Raw genomic sequence first — 23,837 nt, 5'->3', positions numbered from 1 at the left:
CCTGAGAGAGTATTACTAAACTGAGAGAATATTACTAAACTGAGAGAATATTATTAAACTGAGAGAGTAATACTAAACTGAGGGAGTATTACTAAACCGAGAGAGTATTACTAACCTGAGAGAGTATTACACAACTGAGAGAGTATTACCAAACTGAGAGAGTGTTGCTAGACTGAGATAGTATTACTAAACTGAGAGAGTATTACTAAACTGAGTGAGTATTACTAAACTGTGAGAATTTTACTCAACTGAGAGATTATTACTAAACTGTGAGAATATTACTCAACTGAGAGATTATTACTCTATGGAGAGATTATTTCTCAACTGAGAGAGATTATTTCTCAACTGATAGAGTATTACTAAACTGAGAGATTGATACTAAACTGAGAGAATATTACTCAACTGAGAGAGTATTACTAAACTGAGAGAGTATTACTAAACTGAGAGAGTGTTACTAGACTGAGATAGTATTACTCAACTGAGAGAGTATTACTAAACTGAGAGAGTATTACTCAACTGAGAGAGTATTACTCAACTGAGAGAGTATTACTAAACTGATAGAATATTACTCAACGGAGAGAGTGTTACTAGACTGAGAGAATATGACTCAACTGAGAGAGGGTTACTAAACTGAGAGAGTATTACTAAACTGAGAGAGTGTTACTAGACTGAGATAGTATTACTCAACTGAGAGAGTATTACCAAACTGAGAGAGTGTTGCTAGACTGAGATAGTATTACTAAACTGAGAGAGTATTACTAAACTGTGAGAATATTACTCAACTGAGAGATTATTACTAAACTGTGAGAATATTACTCAACTGAGAGAGTATTACTAAACTGAGAGAGTATTACTAAACTGAGAGAGTGTTACTAAACTGAGAGAATATTACTCAACTGAGAGAGTATTACGAAACTGAGAGAGTATTACTAGACTGAGATAGTATTACGAAACTGAGAGAGTGTTACTAAACTGAGAGAGTATTACTAAACTGAGAGAGTATTACTAAACTGAGAGAGTGTTGCTAGACTGAGATAGTATTACTAAACTGAGAGAGTATTACTAAACTGAGAGAGTATTACTAAACTGTGAGAATATTACTCAACTGAGAAATTATTACTAAACTGTGAGAATATTACTCAACTGAGAGAGTATTACTAAACTGAGAGAGTATTACCAAACTGAGAGAGTGTTGCTAGACTGAGATAGTATTACTAAACTGAGAGAGTATTACTAAACTGAGTGAGTATTACTAAACTGTGAGAATTTTACTCAACTGAGAGATTATTACTAAACTGTGAGAATATTACTCAACTGAGAGATTATTACTCTATGGAGAGATTATTTCTCAACTGAGAGAGATTATTTCTCAACTGATAGAGTATTACTAAACTGAGAGATTGTTACTAAACTGAGAGAATATTACTCAACTGAGAGAGTATTACTAAACTGAGAGAGTATTACTAAACTGAGAGAGTGTTACTAGACTGAGATAGTATTACTCAACTGAGAGAGTATTACTAAACTGAGAGAGTATTACTCAACTGAGAGAGTATTACTCAACTGAGAGAGTATTACTAAACTGATAGAATATTACTCAACGGAGAGAGTGTTACTAGACTGAGAGAATATTACTCAACTGAGAGAGGGTTACTAAACTGAGAGAGTATTACTAAACTGAGAGAGTGTTACTAGACTGAGATAGTATTACTCAACTGAGAGTATTACTAAACTGAGAGAGTATTACTAAACTGAGAGAGTGTTACTAGACTGAGATAGTATTACTAAACTGAGAGAGTATTACTAAACTGAGAGAGTGTTACTAGACTGAGAGAGTATTACTAAACTGAGAGAATATTACTAAACTGAGAGAGAATTACTAAACTGAGGGAGTATTACTAAACCGAGAGAGTATTACTAAACTGAGAGAATATTACTAAACTGAGAGAGTATTACTAAACTGAGAGAAATGAGAGAATATTACTAAAATGAGAGAATATTACTAAACTGAGAGAGTATTACTAAACTGAAGGAGTATTACTAAATCGAGAGAGTATTACTAACCTGAGAGATTATTACTAAACTGAGAGAATATGACTAAACTGTGAGATTATTACTAAACTGAGAGAGTATTACTAACCCGAGAGAGTATTACTAAACTGAGAGAGTATTACTAAACTGAGAGAATATTACTAAACTCAGAGAGTATATCTAAACTGAGAGAGCTGAGAGAATATTACTAAACTGAGAGAATATTACTAAACTGAGAGAGTATTACTAAACTGAGAGAGTGTTACTAAACTGAGAGAGTGTTACTAGACTGAGAGAGTATTACTAAACTGAGAGAGTATTACTAAACTGAGAGAGTATTACCAAACTGAGAGAGTGTTGCTAGACTGAGATAGTATTACTAAACTGAGAGAGTATTACTAAACTGAGTGAGTATTACTAAACTGTGAGAATTTTACTCAACCGAGAGATTATTACTAAACTGTGAGAATATTTCTCAACTGAGAGATTATTACTCTATGGAGAGATTATTTCTCAACTGATAGAGATTATTTCTCAACTGATAGAGTATTACTAAACTGAGAGATTGTTACTAAACTGAGAGAATATTACTCAACTGAGAGAGTATTACTAAACTGAGAGAGTATTACTAAACTGAGAGAGTGTTACTAGACTGAGATAGTATCACTCAACTGAGAGAGTATTACTAAACTGAGAGAGTATTACTCAACTGAGAGAGTATTACTCAACTGAGAGAGTATTACTAAACTGATAGAATATTACTCAACGGAGAGAGTGTTACTAGACTGAGAGAATATTACTCAACTGAGAGAGGGTTACTAAACTGAGAGAGTATTACTAAACTGAGAGAGTGTTACTAGACTGAGATAGTATTACTCAACTGAGAGTATTACTAAACTGAGAGAGTATTACTAAACTGAGAGAGTGTTACTAGACTGAGATAGTATTAATAAACTGAGAGAGTATTACTAAACTGAGAGAGTGTTACTAGACTGAGAGAGTATTACTAAACTGAGAGAATATTACTAAACTGAGAGAGAATTACTAAACTGAGGGAGTATTACTAAACCGAGAGAGTATTACTAAACTGAGAGAATATTACTAAACTGAGAGAGTATTACTAAACTGAGAGAAATGAGAGAATATTACTAAAATGAGAGAATATTACTAAACTGAGAGAGTATTACTAAACTGAAGGAGTATTACTAAATCGAGAGAGTATTACTAACCTGAGAGATTATTACTAAACTGAGAGAATATGACTAAACTGTGAGATTATTACTAAACTGAGAGAGTATTACTAACCCGAGAGAGTATTACTAAACTGAGAGAGTATTACTAAACTGAGAGAATATTACTAAACTCAGAGAGTATATCTAAACTGAGAGAGCTGAGAGAATATTACTAAACTGAGAGAATATTACTAAACTGAGAGAGTATTACTAAACTGAGAGAGTGTTACTAAACTGAGAGAGTGTTACTAGACTGAGAGAGTATTACTAAACTGAGAGAGTATTACTAAACTGAGAGAGTATTACTAAACTGAGAGAGCTGAGAGAGTATTACAAGACTGAGAAAGTATTACTAAACTGAGAGAGTTTTACTAAACTGAGAAAGTACTACTAACCCGAGAGAGTATTACTAAACTGAAAGAGTATTACTAAACTGAGAGAATATTACTAAACTGAGAGAGCTGAGAGAATATTACTAAACTGAGAGAGTATTACTAAACTGAGAGAATATTACTAAACTGAGAGAGTATTACTAAAATGAGAGAGTGTTACTAAACTGAGAGAAAATTACTCAACTGAGAGAGTGAGAGAGTATTACTAAACTGAGAGAGTATTACTAAACTGAGAGAGTATTACTAAACTGAGAGAGTATTACTAAACTGTGAGAATATTACTCAACTGAGAGAATATTACTCTATGGAGAGATTATTTCTCAACTGAGAGAGTATTACTAAACTGAGAGATTGTTACTAAACTGAGAGAATATTACTCAACTGAGAGAGTATTTCTAAACTGAGAGAGTATTACTAAACTGAGAGAGTGTTACTAGACTGAGATAGTATTACTCAACTGAGAGAGTATTACTAAACTGAGAGAATATTACTCAACTGAGAGAGTATTACTAACCTGAGAGAGTATTACTAAACTGAGAGAATATTACTAAACTGAGAGAATATTATTAAACTGAGAGAGTATTACTAAACTGAGAGAGTATTACTAAACCGAGAGAGTATTACTAACCTGAGAGAGTATTACACAACTGAGAGAGTATTACCAAACTGAGAGAGTGTTGCTAGACTGAGATAGTATTACTAAACTGAGAGAGTATTACTAAACTGAGTGAGTATTACTAAACTGTGAGATTATTACTAAACTGAGAGAGTATTACTAACCCGAGAGAGTATTACTAAACTGAGAGAGTATTACTAAACTGAGAGAATATTACTAAACTCAGAGAGTATTACTAAACTGAGAGAGCTGAGAGAATATTACTAAACTGAGAGAATATTACTAAACTGAGAGAGTATTACTAAACTGAGAGAGTGTTACTAAACTGAGAGAGTGTTACTAGACTGAGAGAGTATTACTAAACTGAGAGAGTATTACTAAACTGAGAGAGTATTACCAAACTGAGAGAGTGTTGCTAGACTGAGATAGTATTACTAAACTGAGAGAGTATTACTAAACTGAGTGAGTATTACTAAACTGTGAGAATTTTACTCAACCGAGAGATTATTACTAAACTGTGAGAATATTTCTCAACTGAGAGATTATTACTCTATGGAGAGATTATTTCTCAACTGATAGAGATTATTTCTCAACTGATAGAGTATTACTAAACTGAGAGATTGTTACTAAACTGAGAGAATATTACTCAACTGAGAGAGTATTACTAAACTGAGAGAGTATTACTAAACTGAGAGAGTGTTACTAGACTGAGATAGTATCACTCAACTGAGAGAGTATTACTAAACTGAGAGAGTATTACTCAACTGAGAGAGTATTACTCAACTGAGAGAGTATTACTAAACTGATAGAATATTACTCAACGGAGAGAGTGTTACTAGACTGAGAGAATATTACTCAACTGAGAGAGGGTTACTAAACTGAGAGAGTATTACTAAACTGAGAGAGTGTTACTAGACTGAGATAGTATTACTCAACTGAGAGTATTACTAAACTGAGAGAGTATTACTAAACTGAGAGAGTGTTACTAGACTGAGATAGTATTAATAAACTGAGAGAGTATTACTAAACTGAGAGAGTGTTACTAGACTGAGAGAGTATTACTAAACTGAGAGAATATTACTAAACTGAGAGAGAATTACTAAACTGAGGGAGTATTACTAAACCGAGAGAGTATTACTAAACTGAGAGAATATTACTAAACTGAGAGAGTATTACTAAACTGAGAGAAATGAGAGAATATTACTAAAATGAGAGAATATTACTAAACTGAGAGAGTATTACTAAACTGAAGGAGTATTACTAAATCGAGAGAGTATTACTAACCTGAGAGATTATTACTAAACTGAGAGAATATGACTAAACTGTGAGATTATTACTAAACTGAGAGAGTATTACTAACCCGAGAGAGTATTACTAAACTGAGAGAGTATTACTAAACTGAGAGAATATTACTAAACTCAGAGAGTATATCTAAACTGAGAGAGCTGAGAGAATATTACTAAACTGAGAGAATATTACTAAACTGAGAGAGTATTACTAAACTGAGAGAGTGTTACTAAACTGAGAGAGTGTTACTAGACTGAGAGAGTATTACTAAACTGAGAGAGTATTACTAAACTGAGAGAGTATTACTAAACTGAGAGAGCTGAGAGAGTATTACAAGACTGAGAAAGTATTACTAAACTGAGAGAGTTTTACTAAACTGAGAAAGTACTACTAACCCGAGAGAGTATTACTAAACTGAAAGAGTATTACTAAACTGAGAGAATATTACTAAACTGAGAGAGCTGAGAGAATATTACTAAACTGAGAGAGTATTACTAAACTGAGAGAATATTACTAAACTGAGAGAGTATTACTAAAATGAGAGAGTGTTACTAAACTGAGAGAAAATTACTCAACGGAGAGATTATTACTCAACTGAGAGAGTATTACTAAACTGAGAGAGTATTACTAAACTGAGAGAGTGTTGCTAGACTGAGATAGTATTACTAAACTGTGAGAATATTACTCAACTGAGAGAATATTACTCTATGGAGAGATTATTTCTCAACTGAGAGAGTATTACTAAACTGAGAGATTGTTACTAAACTGAGAGAATATTACTCAACTGAGAGAGTATTTCTAAACTGAGAGAGTATTACTAAACTGAGAGAGTGTTACTAGACTGAGATAGTATTACTCAACTGAGAGAGTATTACTAAACTGAGAGAATATTACTCAACTGAGAGAGTATTACTAACCTGAGAGAGTATTACTAAACTGAGAGAATATTACTAAACTGAGAGAATATTATTAAACTGAGAGAGTAATACTAAACTGAGGGAGTATTACTAAACCGAGAGAGTATTACTAACCTGAGAGAGTATTACACAACTGAGAGAGTATTACCAAACTGAGAGAGTGTTGCTAGACTGAGATAGTATTACTAAACTGAGAGAGTATTACTAAACTGAGTGAGTATTACTAAACTGTGAGAATTTTACTCAACTGAGAGATTATTACTAAACTGTGAGAATATTACTCAACTGAGAGATTATTACTCTATGGAGAGATTATTTCTCAACTGAGAGAGATTATTTCTCAACTGATAGAGTATTACTAAACTGAGAGATTGATACTAAACTGAGAGAATATTACTCAACTGAGAGAGTATTACTAAACTGAGAGAGTATTACTAAACTGAGAGAGTGTTACTAGACTGAGATAGTATTACTCAACTGAGAGAGTATTACTAAACTGAGAGAGTATTACTCAACTGAGAGAGTATTACTCAACTGAGAGAGTATTACTAAACTGATAGAATATTACTCAACGGAGAGAGTGTTACTAGACTGAGAGAATATGACTCAACTGAGAGAGGGTTACTAAACTGAGAGAGTATTACTAAACTGAGAGAGTGTTACTAGACTGAGATAGTATTACTCAACTGAGAGAGTATTACTAAACTGAGAGAGTATTACTAAACTGAGAGAGTGTTACTAGACTGAGATAGTATTACTAAACTGAGAGAGTATTACTAAACTGAGAGAGTGTTACTAGACTGAGAGAGTATTACTAAACTGAGAGAATATTACTAAACTGAGAGAGAATTACTAAACTGAGGGAGTATTACTAAACCGAGAGAGTATTACTAAACTGAGAGAATATTGCTAAACTGAGAGAGTATTACTAAACTGAGAGAAATGAGAGAATATTACTAAAATGAGAGAATATTACTAAACTGAGAGAGTATTACTAAACTGAGGGAGTATTACTAAACCGAGAGAGTATTACTAACCTGAGAGAGTATTACACAACTGAGAGAGTATTACCAAACTGAGAGAGTGTTGCTAGACTGAGATAGTATTACTAAACTGAGAGAGTATTACTAAACTGAGAGAGTATTACTAAACTGTGAGAATATTACTCAACTGAGAGATTATTACTAAACTGTGAGAATATTACTCAACTGAGAGAGTATTACTAAACTGAGAGAGTATTACTAAACTGAGAGAGTGTTACTAAACTGAGAGAATATTACTCAACTGAGAGAGTATTACGAAACTGAGAGAGTATTACTAGACTGAGATAGTATTACGAAACTGAAAGAGTGTTACTAAACTGAGAGAATATTACTCTACGGAGAGATTATTACTCAACTGAGAGAGTGTTACTAAACTAAGAGAGTATTACTAAACTGAGAGAGTATTACTAAACTGAGAGAGTATTACTAAACTGAGAGAGTATTACCAAACTGAGAGAGTGTTGCTAGACTGAGATAGTATTACTAAACTGAGAGAGTATTACTAAACTGAGTGAGTATTACTAAACTGTGAGAATTTTACTCAACTGAGAGATTATTACTAAACTGTGAGAATATTACTCAACTGAGAGATTATTACTCTATGGAGAGATTATTTCTCAACTGAGAGAGATTATTTCTCAACTGATAGAGTATTACTAAACTGAGAGATTGTTACTAAACTGAGAGAATATTACTCAACTGAGAGAGTATTACTAAACTGAGAGAGTATTACTAAACTGAGAGAGTATTACTAACCTGAGAGAGTATTACTAAACTGAGAGAATATTACTAAACTGAGAGAATATTATTAAACTGAGAGAGTAATACTAAACTGAGGGAGTATTACTAAACCGAGAGAGTATTACTAACCTGAGAGAGTATTACACAACTGAGAGAGTATTACCAAACTGAGAGAGTGTTGCTAGACTGAGATAGTATTACTAAACTGAGAGAGTATTACTAAACTGAGTGAGTATTACTAAACTGTGAGATTATTACTAAACTGAGAGAGTATTACTAACCCGAGAGAGTATTACTAAACTGAGAGAGTATTACTAAACTGAGAGAATATTACTAAACTCAGAGAGTATATCTAAACTGAGAGAGCTGAGAGAATATTACTAAACTGAGAGAATATTACTAAACTGAGAGAGTATTACTAAACTGAGAGAGTGTTACTAAACTGAGAGAGTGTTACTAGACTGAGAGAGTATTACTAAACTGAGAGAGTATTACTAAACTGAGAGAGTATTACCAAACTGAGAGAGTGTTGCTAGACTGAGATAGTATTACTAAACTGAGAGAGTATTACTAAACTGAGTGAGTATTACTAAACTGTGAGAATTTTACTCAACCGAGAGATTATTACTAAACTGTGAGAATATTTCTCAACTGAGAGATTATTACTCTATGGAGAGATTATTTCTCAACTGATAGAGATTATTTCTCAACTGATAGAGTATTACTAAACTGAGAGATTGTTACTAAACTGAGAGAATATTACTCAACTGAGAGAGTATTACTAAACTGAGAGAGTATTACTAAACTGAGAGAGTGTTACTAGACTGAGATAGTATCACTCAACTGAGAGAGTATTACTAAACTGAGAGAGTATTACTCAACTGAGAGAGTATTACTAAACTGAGAGAGTATTACTAAACTGATAGAATATTACTCAACGGAGAGAGTGTTACTAGACTGAGAGAATATTACTCAACTGAGAGAGGGTTACTAAACTGAGAGAGTATTACTAAACTGAGAGAGTGTTACTAGACTGAGATAGTATTACTCAACTGAGAGTATTACTAAACTGAGAGAGTATTACTAAACTGAGAGAGTGTTACTAGACTGAGATAGTATTAATAAACTGAGAGAGTATTACTAAACTGAGAGAGTGTTACTAGACTGAGAGAGTATTACTAAACTGAGAGAATATTACTAAACTGAGAGAGAATTACTAAACTGAGAGAGTATTACTAACCTGAGAGAGTATTACTAAACTGAGAGAATATTACTAAACTGAGAGAATATTATTAAACTGAGAGAGTAATACTAAACTGAGGGAGTATTACTAAACCGAGAGAGTATTACTAACCTGAGAGAGTATTACACAACTGAGAGAGTATTACCAAACTGAGAGAGTGTTGCTAGACTGAGATAGTATTACTAAACTGAGAGAGTATTACTAAACTGAGTGAGTATTACTAAACTGTGAGATTATTACTAAACTGAGAGAGTATTACTAACCCGAGAGAGTATTACTAAACTGAGAGAGTATTACTAAACTGAGAGAATATTACTAAACTCAGAGAGTATATCTAAACTGAGAGAGCTGAGAGAATATTACTAAACTGAGAGAATATTACTAAACTGAGAGAGTATTACTAAACTGAGAGAGTGTTACTAAACTGAGAGAGTGTTACTAGACTGAGAGAGTATTACTAAACTGAGAGAGTATTACTAAACTGAGAGAGTATTACCAAACTGAGAGAGTGTTGCTAGACTGAGATAGTATTACTAAACTGAGAGAGTATTACTAAACTGAGTGAGTATTACTAAACTGTGAGAATTTTACTCAACCGAGAGATTATTACTAAACTGTGAGAATATTTCTCAACTGAGAGATTATTACTCTATGGAGAGATTATTTCTCAACTGATAGAGATTATTTCTCAACTGATAGAGTATTACTAAACTGAGAGAGTATTACTAAACTGAGAGAGTATTACTAAACTGAGAGAGTATTACTAAACTGAGAGAGTATTACTAAACTGAGAGAGTGTTACTAGACTGAGATAGTATCACTCAACTGAGAGAGTATTACTAAACTGAGAGAGTATTACTCAACTGAGAGAGTATTACTCAACTGAGAGAGTATTACTAAACTGATAGAATATTACTCAACGGAGAGAGTGTTACTAGACTGAGAGAATATTACTCAACTGAGAGAGGGTTACTAAACTGAGAGAGTATTACTAAACTGAGAGAGTGTTACTAGACTGAGATAGTATTACTCAACTGAGAGTATTACTAAACTGAGAGAGTATTACTAAACTGAGAGAGTGTTACTAGACTGAGATAGTATTAATAAACTGAGAGAGTATTACTAAACTGAGAGAGTGTTACTAGACTGAGAGAGTATTACTAAACTGAGAGAATATTACTAAACTGAGAGAGAATTACTAAACTGAGGGAGTATTACTAAACCGAGAGAGTATTACTAAACTGAGAGAATATTACTAAACTGAGAGAGTATTACTAAACTGAGAGAAATGAGAGAATATTACTAAAATGAGAGAATATTACTAAACTGAGAGAGTATTACTAAACTGAAGGAGTATTACTAAATCGAGAGAGTATTACTAACCTGAGAGATTATTACTAAACTGAGAGAATATGACTAAACTGTGAGATTATTACTAAACTGAGAGAGTATTACTAACCCGAGAGAGTATTACTAAACTGAGAGAGTATTACTAAACTGAGAGAATATTACTAAACTCAGAGAGTATATCTAAACTGAGAGAGCTGAGAGAATATTACTAAACTGAGAGAATATTACTAAACTGAGAGAGTATTACTAAACTGAGAGAGTGTTACTAAACTGAGAGAGTGTTACTAGACTGAGAGAGTATTACTAAACTGAGAGAGTATTACTAAACTGAGAGAGTATTACTAAACTGAGAGAGCTGAGAGAGTATTACAAGACTGAGAAAGTATTACTAAACTGAGAGAGTTTTACTAAACTGAGAAAGTACTACTAACCCGAGAGAGTATTACTAAACTGAAAGAGTATTACTAAACTGAGAGAATATTACTAAACTGAGAGAGCTGAGAGAATATTACTAAACTGAGAGAGTATTACTAAACTGAGAGAATATTACTAAACTGAGAGAGTATTACTAAAATGAGAGAGTGTTACTAAACTGAGAGAAAATTACTCAACGGAGAGATTATTACTCAACTGAGAGAGTATTACTAAACTGAGAGAGTATTACTAAACTGAGAGAGTGTTGCTAGACTGAGATAGTATTACTAAACTGTGAGAATATTACTCAACTGAGAGAATATTACTCTATGGAGAGATTATTTCTCAACTGAGAGAGTATTACTAAACTGAGAGATTGTTACTAAACTGAGAGAATATTACTCAACTGAGAGAGTATTTCTAAACTGAGAGAGTATTACTAAACTGAGAGAGTGTTACTAGACTGAGATAGTATTACTCAACTGAGAGAGTATTACTAAACTGAGAGAATATTACTCAACTGAGAGAGTATTACTAACCTGAGAGAGTATTACTAAACTGAGAGAATATTACTAAACTGAGAGAATATTATTAAACTGAGAGAGTAATACTAAACTGAGGGAGTATTACTAAACCGAGAGAGTATTACTAACCTGAGAGAGTATTACACAACTGAGAGAGTATTACCAAACTGAGAGAGTGTTGCTAGACTGAGATAGTATTACTAAACTGAGAGAGTATTACTAAACTGAGTGAGTATTACTAAACTGTGAGAATTTTACTCAACTGAGAGATTATTACTAAACTGTGAGAATATTACTCAACTGAGAGATTATTACTCTATGGAGAGATTATTTCTCAACTGAGAGAGATTATTTCTCAACTGATAGAGTATTACTAAACTGAGAGATTGATACTAAACTGAGAGAATATTACTCAACTGAGAGAGTATTACTAAACTGAGAGAGTATTACTAAACTGAGAGAGTGTTACTAGACTGAGATAGTATTACTCAACTGAGAGAGTATTACTAAACTGAGAGAGTATTACTCAACTGAGAGAGTATTACTCAACTGAGAGAGTATTACTAAACTGATAGAATATTACTCAACGGAGAGAGTGTTACTAGACTGAGAGAATATGACTCAACTGAGAGAGGGTTACTAAACTGAGAGAGTATTACTAAACTGAGAGAGTGTTACTAGACTGAGATAGTATTACTCAACTGAGAGAGTATTACTAAACTGAGAGAGTATTACTAAACTGAGAGAGTGTTACTAGACTGAGATAGTATTACTAAACTGAGAGAGTATTACTAAACTGAGAGAGTGTTACTAGACTGAGAGAGTATTACTAAACTGAGAGAATATTACTAAACTGAGAGAGAATTACTAAACTGAGGGAGTATTACTAAACCGAGAGAGTATTACTAAACTGAGAGAATATTGCTAAACTGAGAGAGTATTACTAAACTGAGAGAAATGAGAGAATATTACTAAAATGAGAGAATATTACTAAACTGAGAGAGTATTACTAAACTGAGGGAGTATTACTAAACCGAGAGAGTATTACTAACCTGAGAGAGTATTACACAACTGAGAGAGTATTACCAAACTGAGAGAGTGTTGCTAGACTGAGATAGTATTACTAAACTGAGAGAGTATTACTAAACTGAGAGAGTATTACTAAACTGTGAGAATATTACTCAACTGAGAGATTATTACTAAACTGTGAGAATATTACTCAACTGAGAGAGTATTACTAAACTGAGAGAGTATTACTAAACTGAGAGAGTGTTACTAAACTGAGAGAGTATTACTAAACTGAGAGAGTATTACGAAACTGAGAGAGTATTACTTACTGAGAGACTGAGAGAGTATTACTAAACTGAGAGAGTGTTACTAAACTGAGAGAGTATTACTCAACGGAGAGATTATTACTCAACTGAGAGAGTGTTACTAAACTAAGAGAGTATTACTAAACTGAGAGAGTATTACTAAACTGAGAGAGTATTACTAAACTGAGAGAGTATTACCAAACTGAGAGAGTGTTGCTAGACTGAGATAGTATTACTAAACTGAGAGAGTATTACTAAACTGAGTGAGTATTACTAAACTGTGAGAATTTTACTCAACTGAGAGATTATTACTAAACTGTGAGAATATTACTCAACTGAGAGATTATTACTCTATGGAGAGATTATTTCTCAACTGAGAGAGATTATTTCTCAACTGATAGAGTATTACTAAACTGAGAGATTGTTACTAAACTGAGAGAATATTACTCAACTGAGAGAGTATTACTAAACTGAGAGAGTATTACTAAACTGAGAGAGTATTACTAACCTGAGAGAGTATTACTAAACTGAGAGAATATTACTAAACTGAGAGAATATTATTAAACTGAGAGAGTAATACTAAACTGAGGGAGTATTACTAAACCGAGAGAGTATTACTAACCTGAGAGAGTATTACACAACTGAGAGAGTATTACCAAACTGAGAGAGTGTTGCTAGACTGAGATAGTATTACTAAACTGAGAGAGTATTACTAAACTGAGTGAGTATTACTAAACTGTGAGATTATTACTAAACTGAGAGAGTATTACTAACCCGAGAGAGTATTACTAAACTGAGAGAGTATTACTAAACTGAGAGAATATTACTAAACTCAGAGAGTATATCTAAACTGAGAGAGCTGAGAGAATATTACTAAACTGAGAGAATATTACTAAACTGAGAGAGTATTACTAAACTGAGAGAGTGTTACTAAACTGAGAGAGTGTTACTAGACTGAGAGAGTATTACTAAACTGAGAGAGTATTACTAAACTGAGAGAGTATTACCAAACTGAGAGAGTGTTGCTAGACTGAGATAGTATTACTAAACTGAGAGAGTATTACTAAACTGAGTGAGTATTACTAAACTGTGAGAATTTTACTCAACCGAGAGATTATTACTAAACTGTGAGAATATTTCTCAACTGAGAGATTATTACTCTATGGAGAGATTATTTCTCAACTGATAGAGATTATTTCTCAACTGATAGAGTATTACTAAACTGAGAGATTGTTACTAAACTGAGAGAATATTACTCAACTGAGAGAGTATTACTAAACTGAGAGAGTATTACTAAACTGAGAGAGTGTTACTAGACTGAGATAGTATCACTCAACTGAGAGAGTATTACTAAACTGAGAGAGTATTACTCAACTGAGAGAGTATTACTCAACTGAGAGAGTATTACTAAACTGATAGAATATTACTCAACGGAGAGAGTGTTACTAGACTGAGAGAATATTACTCAACTGAGAGAGGGTTACTAAACTGAGAGAGTATTACTAAACTGAGAGAGTGTTACTAGACTGAGATAGTATTACTCAACTGAGAGTATTACTAAACTGAGAGAGTATTACTAAACTGAGAGAGTGTTACTAGACTGAGATAGTATTAATAAACTGAGAGAGTATTACTAAACTGAGAGAGTGTTACTAGACTGAGAGAGTATTACTAAACTGAGAGAATATTACTAAACTGAGAGAGAATTACTAAACTGAGGGAGTATTACTAAACCGAGAGAGTATTACTAAACTGAGAGAATATTACTAAACTGAGAGAGTATTACTAAACTGAGAGAAATGAGAGAATATTACTAAAATGAGAGAATATTACTAAACTGAGAGAGTATTACTAAACTGAAGGAGTATTACTAAATCGAGAGAGTATTACTAACCTGAGAGATTATTACTAAACTGAGAGAATATGACTAAACTGTGAGATTATTACTAAACTGAGAGAGTATTACTAACCCGAGAGAGTATTACTAAACTGAGAGAGTATTACTAAACTGAGAGAATATTACTAAACTCAGAGAGTATGACTAAACTGAGAGAGCTGAGAGAATATTACTAAACTGAGAGAGTATTACTAAACTGAGAGAGTATTACTAAACTGAGAGAGTGTTACTAAACTGAGAGAGTGTTACTAGACTGAGAGAGTATTACTAAACTGAGAGAGTATTACTAAACTGAGAGAGTATTACTAAACTGAGAGAGCTGAGAGAGTATTACAAGACTGAGAAAGTATTACTAAACTGAGAGAGTTTTACTAAACTGAGAAAGTACTACTAACCCGAGAGAGTATTACTAAACTGAAAGAGTATTACTAAACTGAGAGAATATTACTAAACTGAGAGAGCTGAGAGAATATTACTAAACTGAGAGAGTATTACTAAACTGAGAGAATATTACTAAACTGAGAGAGTATTACTAAAATGAGAGAGTGTTACTAAACTGAGAGAAAATTACTCAACGGAGAGATTATTACTCAACTGAGAGAGTATTACTAAACTGAGAGAGTATTACTAAACTGAGAGAGTGTTGCTAGACTGAGATAGTATTACTAAACTGTGAGAATATTACTCAACTGAGAGAATATTACTCTATGGAGAGATTATTTCTCAACTGAGAGAGTATTACTAAACTGAGAGATTGTTACTAAACTGAGAGAATATTACTCAACTGAGAGAGTATTTCTAAACTGAGAGAGTATTACTAAACTGAGAGAGTGTTACTAGACTGAGATAGTATTACTCAACTGAGAGAGTATTACTAAACTGAGAGAATATTACTCAACTGAGAGAGTATTACTAACCTGAGAGAGTATTACTAAACTGAGAGAATATTACTAAACTGAGAGAATATTATTAAACTGAGAGAGTAATACTAAACTGAGGGAGTATTACTAAACCGAGAGAGTATTACTAACCTGAGAGAGTATTACACAACTGAGAGAGTATTACCAAACTGAGAGAGTGTTGCTAGACTGAGATAGTATTACTAAACTGAGAGAGTATTACTAAACTGAGTGAGTATTACTAAACTGTGAGAATTTTACTCAACTGAGAGATTATTACTAAACTGTGAGAATATTACTCAACTGAGAGATTATTACTCTATGGAGAGATTATTTCTCAACTGAGAGAGATTATTTCTCAACTGATAGAGTATTACTAAACTGAGAGATTGATACTAAACTGAGAGAATATTACTCAACTGAGAGAGTATTACTAAACTGAGAGAGTATTACTAAACTGAGAGAGTGTTACTAGACTGAGATAGTATTACTCAACTGAGAGAGTATTACTAAACTGAGAGAGTATTACTCAACTGAGAGAGTATTACTCAACTGAGAGAGTATTACTAAACTGATAGAATATTACTCAACGGAGAGAGTGTTACTAGACTGAGAGAATATGACTCAACTGAGAGAGGGTTACTAAACTGAGAGAGTATTACTAAACTGAGAGAGTGTTACTAGACTGAGATAGTATTACTCAACTGAGAGAGTATTACTAAACTGAGAGAGTATTACTAAACTGAGAGAGTGTTACTAGACTGAGATAGTATTACTAAACTGAGAGAGTATTACTAAACTGAGAGAGTGTTACTAGACTGAGAGAGTATTACTAAACTGAGAGAATATTACTAAACTGAGAGAGAATTACTAAACTGAGGGAGTATTACTAAACTGAGAGAGTATTACTAAACTGACAGAGTATTACTAAACTGAGAGAGTATTACTAAACTGAGAGAGAATATTACTAAACTGAGAGAATATTACTAAACTGAGAGAGTATTACTAAACTGAGGGAGTATTACTAAACCGAGAGAGTATTACTAACCTGAGAGAGTATTACACAACTGAGAGAGTATTACCAAACTGAGAGAGTGTTGCTAGACTGAGATAGTATTACTAAACTGAGAGAGTATTACTAAACTGAGAGAGTATTACTAAACTGTGAGAATATTACTCAACTGAGAGATTATTACTAAACTGTGAGAATATTACTCAACTGAGAGAGTATTACTAAACTGAGAGAGTATTACTAAACTGAGAGAGTGTTACTAAACTGAGAGAATATTACTCAACTGAGAGAGTATTACGAAACTGAGAGAGTATTACTAAACTGAGAGAGTATTACTAAACTGAGAGAGTGTTACTAAACTGAGAGAATATTACTCTACGGAGAGATTATTACTCAACTGAGAGAGTGTTACTAAACTAAGAGAGTATTACTAAACTGAGAGAGTATTACTAAACTGAGAGAGTATTACTAAACTGAGAGAGTATTACCAAACTGAGAGAGTGTTGCTAGACTGAGATAGTATTACTAAACTGAGAGAGTATTACTAAACTGAGTGAGTATTACTAAACTGTGAGAATTTTACTCAACTGAGAGATTATTACTAAACTGTGAGAATATTACTCAACTGAGAGATTATTACTCTATGGAGAGATTATTTCTCAACTGAGAGAGATTATTTCTCAACTGATAGAGTATTACTAAACTGAGAGATTGTTACTAAACTGAGAGAATATTACTCAACTGAGAGAGTATTACTAAACTGAGAGAGTATTACTAAACTGAGAGAGTGTTACTAGACTGAGATAGTATTACTCAACTGAGAGAGTATTACTAAACTGAGAGAGTATTACTCAACTGAGAGAGTATTACTCAACTGAGAGAGTATTACTAAACTGATAGAATATTACTCAATGGAGAGAGTGTTACTAGACTGAGAGAATATTACTCAACTGAGAGAGGGTTACTAAACTGAGAGAGTATTACTAAACTGAGAGAGTGTTACTAGACTGAGATAGTATTACTCAACTGAGAGTATTACTAAACTGAGAGAGTATTACTAAACTGAGAGAGTGTTACTAGACTGAGATAGTATTACTAAACTGAGAGAGTATTACTAAACTGAGAGAGTGTTACTAGACTGAGAGAGTATTACTAAACTGAGAGAATATTACTAAACTGAGAGAGAATTACTAAACTGAGGGAGTATTACTAAACCGAGAGAGTATTACTAAACTGAGAGAGTATTACTAAACTGAGAGAAATGAGAGAATATTACTAAAATGAGAGAATATTACTAAACTGAGAGAGTATTACTAAACTGAAGGAGTATTACTAAATCGAGAGAGTATTACTAACCTGAGAGATTATTACTAAACTGAGAGAATATGACTAAACTGTGAGATTATTACTAAACTGAGAGAGTATTACTAACCCGAGAGAGTATTACTAAACTGAGAGAGTATTACTAAACTGAGAGAATATTACTAAACTCAGAGAGTATATCTAAACTGAGAGAGCTGAGAGAATATTACTAAACTGAGAGAATATTACTAAACTGAGAGAGTATTACTAAACTGAGAGAGTGTTACTAAACTGAGAGAGTGTTACTAGACTGAGAGAGTATTACTAAACTGAGAGAGTATTACTAAACTGAGAGAGTATTACCAAACTGAGAGAGTGTTGCTAGACTGAGATAGTATTACTAAACTGAGAGAGTATTACTAAACTGAGTGAGTATTACTAAACTGTGAGAATTTTACTCAACTGAGAGATTATTACTAAACTGTGAGAATATTACTCAACTGAGAGATTATTACTCTATGGAGAGATTATTTCTCAACTGAGAGAGATTATTTCTCAACTGATAGAGTATTACTAAACTGAGAGATTGTTACTAAACTGAGAGAATATTACTAAACTGTGAGAGTATTACTAAACTGTGAGAATATTACTCAACTGAGAGAATATTACTAAACTGTGAGAATATTACTCAACTGAGAGAGTATTACTAAACTGAGAGAGTATTACTAAACTGAGAGAGTGTTACTAAACTGAGAGAATATTACTCAACTGAGTGAGTATTACTAAACTGAGAGAGTATTACTAAACTGAGAGATTATTACTAAACTGTGAGAATATTACTCAACTGAGAGATTATTACTCTATGGAGAGATTATTTCTCAACTGAGAGAGATTATTTCTCAACTGATAGAGTATTACTAAACTGAGAGATTGTTACTAAACTGAGAGAATATTACTAAACTGTGAGAGTATTACTAAACTGAGAGAATATTACTCAACTGAGAGAATATTACTAAACTGTGAGAATATTACTCAACTGAGAGAGTATTACTAAACTGAGAGAGTATTACTAAACTGAGAGAGTGTTACTAAACTGAGAGAATATTACTCAACTGAGCGAGTATTACTAAACTGAGAGAGTATTACTAGACTGAGATAGTATTACTCAACTGAAAGAGTGTTACTAAACTGAGAGAATATTACTCAATGGAGAGAGTATTACTCAACTGAGAGAGTGTTACTAAACTAAGAGAGTATTACTAAACTGAGAGAGTATTACTAAACTGAGAGAGTATTACTAAACTGAGAGAGTATTACTAAACTGTGAGAATATTACTCAACTGAGAGATTATTACTAAACTGTGAGAATATTACTCAACTGAGAGAGTATTACTAAACTGAGAGAGTATTACTAAACTGAGAGAGTGTTACTAAACTGAGAGAATATTACTCAACTGAGAGAGTATTACGAAACTGAGAGAGTATTACTAGACTGAGATAGTATTACGAAACTGAAAGAGTGTTACTAAACTGAGAGAATATTACTCAACGGAGAGATTATTACTCAACTGAGAGAGTGTTACTAAACTAAGAGAGTATTACTAAACTGAGAGAGTATTACTAAACTGAGAGAGTATTACTAAACTGAGAGAGTGTTGCTAGACTGAGATAGTATTACTAAACTGAGAGAGTATTACTAAACTGAGAGAGTATTACTAAACTGTGAGAATATTACTCAACTGAGAGATTATTACTAAACTGTGAGAATATTACTCAACTGAGAGAGTATTACTAAACTGAGAGAGTATTACCAAACTGAGAGAGTGTTGCTAGACTGAGATAGTATTACTAAACTGAGAGAGTATTACTAAACTGAGTGAGTATTACTAAACTGTGAGAATTTTACTCAACTGAGAGATTATTACTAAACTGTGAGAATATTACTCAACTGAGAGATTATTACTCTATGGAGAGATTATTTCTCAACTGAGAGAGATTATTTCTCAACTGATAGAGTATTACTAAACTGAGAGATTGTTACTAAACTGAGAGAATATTACTCAACTGAGAGAGTATTACTAAACTGAGAGAGTGTTACTAGACTGAGATAGTATTACTCAACTGAGAGAGTATTACTAAACTGAGAGAGTATTACTCAACTGAGAGAGTATTACTCAACTGAGAGAGTATTACTAAACTGATAGAATATTACTCAACGGAGAGAGTGTTACTAGACTGAGAGAATATTACTCAACTGAGAGAGGGTTACTAAACTGAGAGAGTATTACTAAACTGAGAGAGTGTTACTAGACTGAGATAGTATTACTCAACTGAGAGTATTACTAAACTGAGAGAGTATTACTAAACTGAGAGAGTGTTACTAGACTGAGATAGTATTACTAAACTGAGAGAGTATTACTAAACTGAGAGAGTGTTACTAGACTGAGAGAGTATTACTAAACTGAGAGAATATTACTAAACTGAGAGAGAATTACTAAACTGAGGGAGTATTACTAAACCGAGAGAGTATTACTAAACTGAGAGAGTATTACTAAACTGAGAGAAATGAGAGAATATTACTAAAATGAGAGAATATTACTAAACTGAGAGAGTATTACTAAACTGAAGGAGTATTACTAAATCGAGAGAGTATTACTAACCTGAGAGATTATTACTAAACTGAGAGAATATGACTAAACTGTGAGATTATTACTAAACTGAGAGAGTATTACTAACCCGAGAGAGTATTACTAAACTGAGAGAGTATTACTAAACTGAGAGAATATTACTAAACTCAGAGAGTATATCTAAACTGAGAGAGCTGAGAGAATATTACTAAACTGAGAGAATATTACTAAACTGAGAGAGTATTACTAAACTGAGAGAGTGTTACTAAACTGAGAGAGTGTTACTAGACTGAGAGAGTATTACTAAACTGAGAGAGTATTACTAAACTGAGAGAGTATTACCAAACTGAGAGAGTGTTGCTAGACTGAGATAGTATTACTAAACTGAGAGAGTATTACTAAACTGAGTGAGTATTACTAAACTGTGAGAATTTTACTCAACTGAGAGATTATTACTAAACTGTGAGAATATTACTCAACTGAGAGATTATTACTCTATGGAGAGATTATTTCTCAACTGAGAGAGATTATTTCTCAACTGATAGAGTATTACTAAACTGAGAGATTGCTACTAAACTGAGAGAATATTACTCAACTGAGAGAGTATTACTAAACTGAGAGAGTATTACTAAACTGAGAGAGTGTTACTAGACTGTGAGAATATTACTCAACTGAGAGAGTATTACTAAACTGAGAGAGTATTACTAAACTGAGAGAGTGTTACTAAACTGAGAGAATATTACTCAACTGAGCGAGTATTACTAAACTGAGAGAGTATTACTAGACTGAGATAGTATTACTCAACTGAAAGAGTGTTACTAAACTGAGAGAATATTACTCAATGGAGAGATTATTACTCAACTGAGAGAGTGTTACTAAACTAAGAGAATATTACTAAACTGAGAGAGTATTACTAAACTGAGAGATTGTTACTAAACTGAGAGAATATTACTAAACTGAGAGAGTATTACTAAACTGAGAGAGTATTACTAAACTGAGAGAGTGTTACTAGACTGAGATAGTATTACTCAACTGAGAGAGTATTACTAAACTGAGAGAGTATTACTCAACTGAGAGAGTATTACTAACCTGAGAGAGTATTACTAAACTGAGATAATATTACTAAACTGAGAGAATAATATTAAACTGAGAGAGTAATACTAAACTGAGGGAGTATTACTAAACCGAGAGAGTATTACTAACCTGAGAGAGTATTACACAACTGAGAGAGTGTTACCAAACTGAGAGAGTGTTGCTAGACTGAGAGAGTATTACTAAAATGAGAGAGTATTACTAAACTGAGAGAGTATTACTCAACTGAGAGAGTATTACTAAACTGAGAGAGTATTACTAAACTGAGAGAGTATTACTCAACTGAGAGAGTATTACTAACCTGAGAGAGTATTACTAAACTGAGATAATATTACTAAACTGAGAGAATAATATTAAACTGAGAGAGTAATACTAAACTGAGGGAGTATTACTAAACCGAGAGAGTATTACTAACCTGAGAGAGTATTACACAACTGAGAGAGTGTTACCAAACTGAGAGAGTGTTGCTAGACTGAGAGAGTATTACTAAACTGAGAGAGTATTACTAACCTGAGAGAGTATTACTAAACTGAGATAATATTACTAAACTGAGAGAATAATATTAAACTGAGAGAGTAATACTAAACTGAGGGAGTATTACTAAACCGAGAGAGTATTACTAACCTGAGAGAGTATTACACAACTGAGAGAGTGTTACCAAACTGAGAGAGTATTACTAAACTGAGAGAGTATTACTAAACTGAGAGAGTATTACTAAACTGAGATAGTATTACTCAACTGAGAGAGTATTACTAAACTGAGAGAGTATTACTCAACTGAGAGAGTATTACTCAACTGAGAGAGTATTACTAAACTGATAGAATATTACTCAACGGAGAGAGTGTTACTAGACTGAGAGAATATGACTCAACTGAGAGAGGGTTACTAAACTGAGAGAGTATTACTAAACTGAGAGAGTGTTACTAGACTGAGATAGTATTACTCAACTGAGAGAGTATTACTAAACTGAGAGAGTATTACTAAACTGAGAGAGTGTTACTAGACTGAGATAGTATTACTAAACTGAGAGAGTATTACTAAACTGAGAGAGTGTTACTAGACTGAGAGAGTATTACTAAACTGAGAGAATATTACTAAACTGAGAGAGAATTACTAAACTGAGGGAGTATTACTAAACCGAGAGAGTATTACTAAACTGAGAGAATATTGCTAAACTGAGAGAGTATTACTAAACTGAGAGAAATGAGAGAATATTACTAAAATGAGAGAATATTACTAAACTGAGAGAGTATTACTAAACTGAGGGAGTATTACTAAACCGAGAGAGTATTACTAACCTGAGAGAGTATTACACAACTGAGAGAGTATTACCAAACTGAGAGAGTGTTGCTAGACTGAGATAGTATTACTAAACTGAGAGAGTATTACTAAACTGAGAGAGTATTACTAAACTGTGAGAATATTACTCAACTGAGAGATTATTACTAAACTGTGAGAATATTACTCAACTGAGAGAGTATTACTAAACTGAGAGAGTATTACTAAACTGAGAGAGTGTTACTAAACTGAGAGAATATTACTCAACTGAGAGAGTATTACGAAACTGAGAGAGTATTACTAGACTGAGCTAGTATTACGAAACTGAAAGAGTGTTACTAAACTGAGAGAATATTACTCAACGGAGAGATTATTACTCAACTGAGAGAGTGTTACTAAACTAAGAGAGTATTACTAAACTGAGAGAGTATTACTAAACTGAGAGAGTATTACTAAACTGAGAGAGTGTTGCTAGACTGAGATAGTATTACTAAACTGAGAGAGTATTACTAAACTGAGAGAGTATTACTAAACTGTGAGAATATTACTCAACTGAGAGATTATTACTAAACTGTGAGAATATTACTCAACTGAGAGAGTATTACTAAACTGAGAGAGTATTACCAA

Source organism: Salvelinus alpinus, chromosome 11 (assembly GCF_045679555.1).
Source record: "Salvelinus alpinus chromosome 11, SLU_Salpinus.1, whole genome shotgun sequence".
Taxonomy (NCBI): Eukaryota; Metazoa; Chordata; class Actinopteri; order Salmoniformes; family Salmonidae; genus Salvelinus; species Salvelinus alpinus.
This window is presented reverse-complemented; position numbering follows the sequence as displayed.